The following is a 9,488-nucleotide window of genomic DNA, read 5'->3' on the forward strand; positions in this document are numbered from 1 at the left end:
CCTTTCAAAGAACCAGCTTTTGGCTTTGTTGATTTTTGCTATGGTCTCTTTTGTTCCTTTTGCATTTATTTCTGCCCTAATTTTAAAGATTTATTTCCTTCTACTAACCCTGGGGTTCTCCATTTCTTCCTTTTCTAGTTGCTTTAGGTGTAGAGTAGGTTATTTATTTGACTTTTTTCTTGTTTCTTGAGGTATGCCTGTATTGCTATGAACTTTCCCCTTAGCATTGCTTTTACAGTATCCCACAGGTTTTGGGTTGTTGAGTTTTCATTTTCATTCATTTCTATGCATATGTCTATTATCTTTAAAAGCATGAGTTCATACTGACATCTCTGATTCCAGTCCCTCATATTTTGTTCATTCTTACCTCCCCTCTATCTATGTTTGTCGGCAAAGTAATGTCTCTGCTTTTGAATATGCTATCTAGGTTGGTCATAAATGGTTTTTCCAGTAGTCATGTATGGATGTGAGAGTTGGACTGTGAAGAAGGCTGAGTGCCAAAGAATTGATGCTTTTGAACTCTGGTGTTGGAGAAGACTCTTGACAGTCCCTTGGACTGCAAGGAGATCCAACCAGTCCATTCTGAGGGAGATCAGCCCTGGGATTTCTTTGGAAGGACTGATGCTAAAGCTGAAACTCCAGTACTTTGGCCACCTCATGCGAAGAGTTGACTCATTGGAAAAGACTCTGATGCTGGGAGGGATGGGGGGCAGGAGGAGAAGGGGACGACAGAGGATGAGATGGCTGGATGGCATCACTGACTCGATGGACGTGAATCTGAGTCAACTCCGGGAGTTGGTGATGGACAGGGAGGCCTGGCATGCTGTGATTCATGGGGTTGCAAAGAGTCGGACATGACTGAGTGACTAAACTGAACTGAACTGAATCTATGTTTGTAACTCCTTCTAGCTGTAAGAATTCTAACTATAATTATCTATTTCTTCTCTGTAAGAAACAAAGTTACAAAGTAGATTGCAGTATTTGTATATAACTTTTTTTGTATTTAGTCTTACAGTGTCTAATTTCCAAAGTTACTTGCTGTATTAGTTTCCTAGGGCTTCTGTAACAATGTACAAAAACTGGCTTAAAATTGAAATTTATTATTTTACAGTTCTACAGTCTAGAGGTCCAAAATAACAGTGTCAACAAAGCTGGTTCCTTCTTAGAGTTGTGAAGTATAATCTTTTCCATAGCTTTCTCCTAGCTTCTGACATTTTCCTAGCAATCTTTGACTTTTAGATGCATCACTCCAATCTCTGCCTTTATCTTCACATAGTACTCTTCCTTTGTCTTTATCTCTTCATATTGTCTCCCTTCTGTGTGTATCTGTCTCTATGTCCAAATTTCCCCTTTTTATAAGGGCATCAGTCATATTGCATTAGAGTTCAAATGAATGACCTCATTTTAATTTGATTACCTGTTTAAAGAAACTGTTTCCAAATAAAGTTATGTTCTAAGATACTGGGGGTTAGTCCTTCAACATAGCTTTTTGGAGAGACATAATTCAATCCATAACACTTATGTTAGTTCTTTACTTTCCCACCTGTTTCAGTTATATTGTGATTTTATAATGCATTTTAATATAGTCATGTACAGTTATTGTTTTTATTCAACTTACTTATTTTTTAGGTATGTGAAACATTATTATAGTACTAAGAGTCAAAGTTATACAAAAAGGCATACTCAGATAAGAATCACTCCTCCCTCAGTCTTACTATTTGATTCCAACTTTCCCATTCTGTCCCCTTTTCACAACCACCCCATGTTGATAACTCTGTTTAGTTTCTGGTTTATTCTTCCTGCATTTCTTTTTTACAGATGAGCAAATACACATGGATTTTCTTCCATTTCCTTTTTTTCACATAGGGTAATATAGATACTCTTTTATACATTGCTTTATTCACTTAAATCATGCCAAGTCAGTTCATAGATTGGAAATCATGCCAAATCAGTTCATAAATTTCTCATACTTTCTTTTTTTCTCTTTCTTTTTCATTTTTTAAATTATGAAAGTATGATAACACATTTACAGGAGACTTGAAAAATACAGAACAAGGTTACATATAGTTCCACTATAATAGTAGTAGTGCTCAGTCATGTCCAGCTCTTTGTAACCTCAGTGACTGTAGCCCACCAAGCTCTTCAGCCCATGGAATTTTCCAGGCAAGAATCCTGGAGTTGGGGCCAATTTCCTACTCTAGGGGATCTACCCAACCCAGCGATTGAAGACATGTCATGTATCTCCTGCATTGGCAGATAAATTCTTTACTACTAGCTCCACCTGGTAAGCCCCATAGTTCCACTATATATTCCAATTATATTTTTAAGTAGGTAAATTAAGATTTTCAGTTCAAGTTTCAATACCAAACTCTCAATAATTAATAGAATGATTACAGAGAAGTAGAAGGATATAGTAGACTGAAAAAGCAAAACGCTGGGCTGGATGAAGCACAAGCTGGAATCAAGATTGCCGGGAGAAATATCAATAACCTCAAATATGCAGATGACACCACCCTTATGGCAGAAAGTGAAGAAGAACTAAAAAGCCTCTTGATGAAAGTGAAAGAGGAGAGTGAAAAAGTTGGCTTAAAACTCAACATTCAGAAAACTAAGATCATGGCATCTGGTCCCATCACTGCATGGCAAATAGATGGAGAAACAGTGGAAACAGTGACAGACTTTATTTTGGGGGCTCCAAAATCACTGGTGACTGCAGATGGTGACTGCAGCCATGAAATTAGAAGACGTTTACTCCTTGGAAGAAAACTTATGATGAATCTAGACAGCACATTTAAAAGCAGAGACATTACTTTGCCAATAAAGGACTCTCTAGTCAAGGCTATGGTTTTTCCAGTAGTCATGTATGGATGTGAGAGTGGATTATAAAGAAAGCTGAGCACTGAAGAATTGATGCTTTTGAACTGTGATGTTGGAGAAGACTCTTGAGAGTCCCTTGGACTGCAAGGAGATCCAATCAGTCCATCCTAAAGGAAATCAGTCCTGAATATTCATTGGAAGGACTGATGCTAAAGCTGAAGCTCGATATGTTCGCCATCTGATGTCACAAGCCAACTCATTGGAAAAGATTGTGATACTAGGAAAGATTGAAGGCAAAAGGAGAAGGGGGTGGCAGAGAATGAGATTTTTGTATAGCATCACTGACTCAGTGACATAAATTTCAGGAAAATCTGGGAGACAGTAAAGGACAGAGGAGCCTGGCATGCTGCAGTCCATTGGGCTGCAAAAGAGTCAGACATGATTTAGCCACTGAACAACAGTTGCAAGCCATAATGGAGACATGATTAACCTAACAATATAAAATAATTACATACAGTTTGGAGGGTTAAGTAGAGTGATGTGGTAAGTGGAAGCACATACATGCACGTTTCCATCCAGCCAGCCAGTCTATGTCTTTTGGTTGGTGCGTTTCATCCATTTACATATAAGGTAATTACCGATATGTATGATCCTATTACCATATTCTTAATTGTTTGGGGTTTATTTTGTGTAGGTCTTTTCCTTCTATTGTGTTTCCTGCCCAGAGAAATTCCTTTAGCGTTTGTCGTTAAACTAGTTTGGTAGATTCTCTCCACATTTACTTGTCTGGAAAGTATTTTATTTTTCTGTCAAATCTGAAGGGGAGTCTTGCTGGGTAGAGTATTCTTGGTTGTAGTTTCTTCTGTTTCAGCACTTTAACTATATCATGTCATTCCCTTCTCTCTTGTAGAGTTTCTGTTGAGAAATCAGCTGATAACCTTATGGGAGTTCCCTTGTATATTATTTGTCCTTTTCTCCTTATTTCTTTAAATGTTTTATCTTTGTCTTTTATTTTCATCATTTTGATTACTATGTGTCTCCATGTGTTCCTCCTTGGGTTTATCGTGCCTGGGACTCTGTACTTCCTGGACTTGCTTGCTTATTTCTTTTCCCATGTTTGGGAAGTTTTCAGCTATTATCTCTTCAAGTATTTTCTCAGGTCCTTTCTCTTTCTTTTCCTTCTAGGATCCCTATAATGCAAATGTTGGTGTGTTTAATGTTGTCCCAGAAGTTTCTGAGGCTGTCTTCTGTTATTTTTTTTTCTTTTTCTTTTTTCTGTATTCTGTTCTGCAGCAGTGATTTCCATCATTCTGTCCTCCAGGTCACTTCCATTCTTTGGCCTCAGTTATTCTGCTATTGATTCCTTCTAGTGTATTATTAATCTCTGTTTGTTCTTTACTTCTTAGTCTTTGGTAGACATTTCTTGCATCTTCTCCATTCTGTTTCTGAGATCCTGGATAATCCTCACAATCATTATTCTGAATTCTTTTCCTGGATGGTTGCCCATCTCCACTTCATTTAGTTGTTTTTCTACAGTTTTATCTTGTCCCTTTATCTGGGACATAACCCTCTGTTGTTTCATTCTGATTAATGTTCTGTAATGTGGTTTTCTTTGTAGCCACTGCGAGTTGTTGTTCTTTTTGCTGCTTCTGTCTGCCCTCTGATGGAGGAGGCTAAGAGGCTTGTCTAAGCTTCCTGATGGGAGGGACGGGCAGTGGGAAAAATTGGGTCTTTCTCTGGTGGGCAGGGCCATGCTCAATAAAACTTTAATCCAAGTATCTGCTGATGGGGGAGTTGCACTCCCTCCCTGTTAGTTGTTTGACCTGAGACCAACCAGCCCTGGGGTCTTTGAACTCTAAGATAGGGTTAACGTCAACCTCCAAGAGAACTTATGCAAAGGGGCCCCTTCCAGAACTGCTTGTTGTTAGTGCCAATGGTCCCTGCAGTGAGTCACTGATTACTCACACCTCCACAGGAGATTCTCCAACACTAGCAGGTAGATCTGGTTCAGTCTTCCATGAGGTCACTGCTCCTTTCTCCTGGGCCTTGGTAGGCACAAGAGTTTTTTGTGTCCTCCAAGAATGGAGTCTCTGTTTTCCCCCAGTCCTGTAAAAATCCTGTAATCAAATCCTATTGGCCTTCAACGTCAGATTCGCTGGCGAGACCCAGTCTCTTTGCCAGATCTCAAAGCTGAGAAGCCTGCTGTGAGGCTCAGGATTTTCACAATAGTGGGAGAACTTCTTTGGTATTCTTGTTCTCCAGTTTGTGGGTCACCCACCTGGGTGGTATGGGATTAGATTTTATTGTGTTTGCATGCCTCTTACTGTCTCACTGCAGCTGAATCTTTGTCTTTCGATGTGGGGTATCTATTTTTGGTAGGTTCCAGAATCCTTCTGTTGATCGTTGTTCAATAGCTAGTTGCAATTTTGGTGCTCTCACAGGAGATGTGTACATGTCCTTCTACTCTGCCATCTTGAACAAGAAGTGCTCTCATATTTTTTTTTTACAACTACATAGTACTTCTAACAAGATAGACTCCGAAGGTACTCCATGATCTCTGTCTCCTAATGCTCATGCCCTTGCATAATTCCCTTCTCTCGAATGTGGACATTATTTATGACTTGCCTCTAACCAGTGGAATATGGCAAAAGTGATAGGATGTTACATCTATGATTATGTTGAATAAGATTGTAATGACTATCTTTCAGAAGACTACACTGAGTCTCTACCTTGCTGGCTTTAATGAAGGAAGCCACTGTATGGAGAGGCCCACATAGCAAAAATCTATGGTAACCCTATAGTTGCTAAGGACAAATTCCAGTTGACAATTAGCGAAAAGCTGAATCCAGAAGGATCTGAGTCCTTCCAACAATCATATAAGCTTAGAGGTGGATCTTTCCCCAGTTTAGCTTCAAATAAGTCCCAGTCCTGGCCAACACCTTGATTGCATCTTATGAGAATCTCTAAAGCAGAAGACTCAGCTAAAACATGCCAAGATTGCTGGCTCAGAGAAAAGTTGAAGCAATAAACATGTTGTTTTAAAGCCACAAAAATTGTGGTTATTTATTTCACTGAAATGTATAACTAATGCAGTTCTTCATTGTTTAGGTATACCACAGTTTATTTGACCACTCTCCTATGTGTGAATATTTAGGTTGTTTCCCAGTATTTTGCTATTGCAAAAGGATGTTGGAATAAACAACCTGGCACATACATATTTTTATGTTGTTGGAAGTTTATCTTCAGATTACATTCTTAGGAGTAAGGTTGATCAGTCAAATTAAAAGTCATGTATGGTTTTCTAAGATATTGTCAGATTTCACTCCAGAAAAGTTGTACCAATTGGAATTCCCATCAGTGATATATCAGAGTACTTGTTTTCCTACAACCTAAGAAACAGAATCTGTTATCATACTTTAAAATTTTTGTCAGTCTGAGAGTTGAGAAATAGTATCTCAGTGTGGTTTTAATTTGATTTTATCAAATTATGAGTGATTTTATGTTCCCTCTAGGTTTGAGAGCCATTTGAATTCTCTCTCTCTCTCTGTTTTTTTGACTGCACTGCATGGCTTGTGGGATTTTAGTTCCCCAGCCAGGAATCAAACCTGGGCCCCTGCAGTGGAAGCATGGAGTCCTAACCACCAGACCACCAGGGAATTCTCCATTTTAATTTTTCTTTTGTGATGTATAAATAATATTGGGAGAACTTGGAGAATGAATCTGTTCTGTATAAAAGGATCTTCAGAGCTCAAGTTGAGGTTCAGGTAGTACACTGAAGGTACCAAAGGTTTTGAATACAGCTTATTGAACAAAAGTTCTATGTGAATGAGTCCCTAAACTCTAAAATCTTATCTGAGAATTCTTCTTGTTATTCACATTGAAATAATGTGAGAAGACTGTCTTCAGAAAGCATGCTAACTCGAAGTGGCATAGTAGTGGAAGGAGTAAGGGTTTTGGAGTTAATAAGATCTAGGTTTTATTTCTGGATCTGTTTTTATACTACGAAAATGAACTCTGGGAATTTACCAGACCTCTCTGTGTTTTTTTTTTAATATGTTAAAAATAGGAATAATAATACTGACTTACACACTTCTGGTGATTGTTGTGAAGGTTAAATATGATAGTATATATGTGCTTCTTACCATATGGAAGGCTCTTCATAAATGTAAGTTATATTTCTTCCTTTCCCTTCCCCTTATCTCTCTTACCAATCAAGTATAAAAATACCAAGAATAAAAAAAATCACAAAAATAAGTAATACAATTAATGACCCTTCTTTAAGGGCTTTGGGAACCATCTCAAAAATTTATCCCAAAACTCAAAGTTGAACACAGAAATTATATTCTTAGTATTCCAACCCTTTACTTTCTGTTTCTGCAAACTTTCTATCTGAATTTCTTCAGCATTTACAGCCTATGCCACAAACTCAAACACTTAATAAATTTTACCTAGCTTTGTTTTCACAACGGGTTTGCCGCCAGGACACAGGTGTCGTGAAAACCACCATTAAACCTAAGCCAAAATGGGAAAGGAGAAGACCCACATCAACATCGTTGTCATTGGGCACGTAGATTCAGGGAAGTCTACCACGACTGGCCATCTGATCTACAAATGTGGCGGGATCGACAAGAGAACAATTGAAAAGTTCGAGAAGGAGGCTGCGAGATGGGAAAGGGCTCCTTCAAATATGCCTGGGTCTTGGACAAACTGAAAGCTGAACTTGGGCGTGGTATTACCATTGATATCTCCCTGTGGAAATTTGAGACCAGCAAGTACTATGTTACCATCATTGATGCCCCAGGACACAGAGACTTCATCAAAAACATGATTACAGGCACATCCCAGGCTGACTGTGCTGTCCTGATTGTTGCTGCTGGTGTTGGTGAATTTGAAGCCGGTATCTCCAAGAATGGGCAGACCCATGAGCATGCCCTTCTGGCTTACACCCTGGGTGTGAAACAACTAATTGTTGGCGTTAACAAAATGGATTCTACTGAGCCACCTTATAGCCAGAAGAGATACGAGGAAATTGTTAAGGAAGTCAGCACCTACATTAAGAAAATTGGCTACAACCCCGACACAGTAGCATTTGTGCCAATTTCTGGCTGGAATGGTGACAGCATGCTGGAGCCAAGTGCTAATATGCCATGGTTCAAGGGATGGAAAGTCACCTGTAAGGACGGCAATGCCAGTGGAACCACCCTGCTTGAGGCTCTGGATTGCATCCTGCCACCAACTCGCCCAACTGACAAACCCTTGCGTTTGCCTCTCCAGGATGTCTATAAAATTGGTGGTATTGGTACTGTCCCTGTGGGTCGTGTGGAGACTGGTGTTCTCAAACCTGGCATGGTGGTCACCTTTGCTCCAGTCAATGTAACAACGGAGGTGAAGTCTGTAGAAATGCACCATGAAGCATTGAGTGAAGCCCTTCCTGGGGACAATGTGGGCTTCAATGTCAAAAATGTGTCTGTCAAAGATGTCCGTCATGGCAATGTGGCTGGTGACAGCAAAAATGATCCACCCATGGAAGCTGCTGGCTTCACAGCTCAGGTGATTATTTTGAACCATCCAGGCCAAATCAGTGCTGGATATGCACCTGTGCTGGATTGTCACACAGCTCACATTGCTTGCAAGTTTGCTGAGCTGAAGGAGAAGATTGATCGTCGTTCTGGGAAAAAGCTGGAAGATGGCCCTAAATTCTTGAAATCTGGTGATGCTGTCATCGTTGATATGGTTCCTGGCAAGCCTATGTGTGTCGAGAGCTTTTCTGATTATCCTCCCCTGGGCCGTTTTGCTGTGCGTGACATGAGACAGACAGTCGCTGTGGGTGTCATCAAAGCAGTGGACAAGAAGGCAGCTGGAGCTGGCAAGGTCACCAAGTCTGCCCAGAAAGCTCAGAAGGCTAAATGAATATTATCCCCAGTACCTGCCACCCCAGTCTTAATCAGTGGTGGAAGAACAGTCCCAGAACTGTTTGTCTCAATTGGCCATTTAAGTTTAATAGTGAAAGACTGGTTAATGATAACAATGCATCGTAAAACCTTCAGAAGGAAAGGAGAATGTTTTTGTGGACCATATGTTTTGTGTGTGGCAGTTTAAGTTATTAGTTTTTAAAATCAGTGCTTTTTAATGAAAACAACTTGACAAAAAATCTGTCACAGAATTTGAGACCCATTAAAAAAGTTTAATGAGAAAAAAAATAAAAAATAAAAATAAAAAATAAATTTTACCTAATGTGTATAAGAGTTTGTTGAGCATCTACTACTTTGATGGGTGCATTACCATTGTCATATCCTACACAATGTCAAAGCATGAAAGGATTTTACACATGACCTGGTCAAACTTCACCTTTTTAGAGATTTTGCATGTTGGCTCCTCTAATCCTGAATGATGCACATGCTAATTTTCCTCAGCTCTTATTCATTTAAAAGGCATGCTTAACTACTGTGGGAGAAAATAAATTTAAAATCTTTAATTAAATCATATTTATCAGAAGTTTTTTCTTGCACTTTAATTTATGCTTTTGGTGTTGTTGATCTTTAAAAATTAAATGGTCTTTACCTGAATAGCCAAAGGAATCTTGAGGAAAAACCAAAAGCTGGTGGCATCATGTTCTGTGACGGGTTTTTTTCTGGGCAACTATTCTGCTCTATTTCAAACTGATATACAGT

General features: G+C 39.2%; 1 pseudogene across 1 annotated transcript; it reads left to right on the forward strand.

Moving 5' to 3' along the window:
- The first annotated feature begins 7,302 nt into the window (after window positions 1-7,302).
- LOC102180659 lies at window positions 7,303-8,877 on the forward strand (annotated as a pseudogene). The gene has a single exon (XR_001917652.1). The product of XR_001917652.1 is annotated as an elongation factor 1-alpha 1 pseudogene (transcript).
- The last annotated feature ends 611 nt before the right edge of the window (window positions 8,878-9,488 follow it).

This window comes from Capra hircus, unplaced genomic scaffold (assembly GCF_001704415.2).
Source record: "Capra hircus breed San Clemente unplaced genomic scaffold, ASM170441v1, whole genome shotgun sequence".
Lineage (NCBI taxonomy): Eukaryota > Metazoa > Chordata > Mammalia > Artiodactyla > Bovidae > Capra > Capra hircus.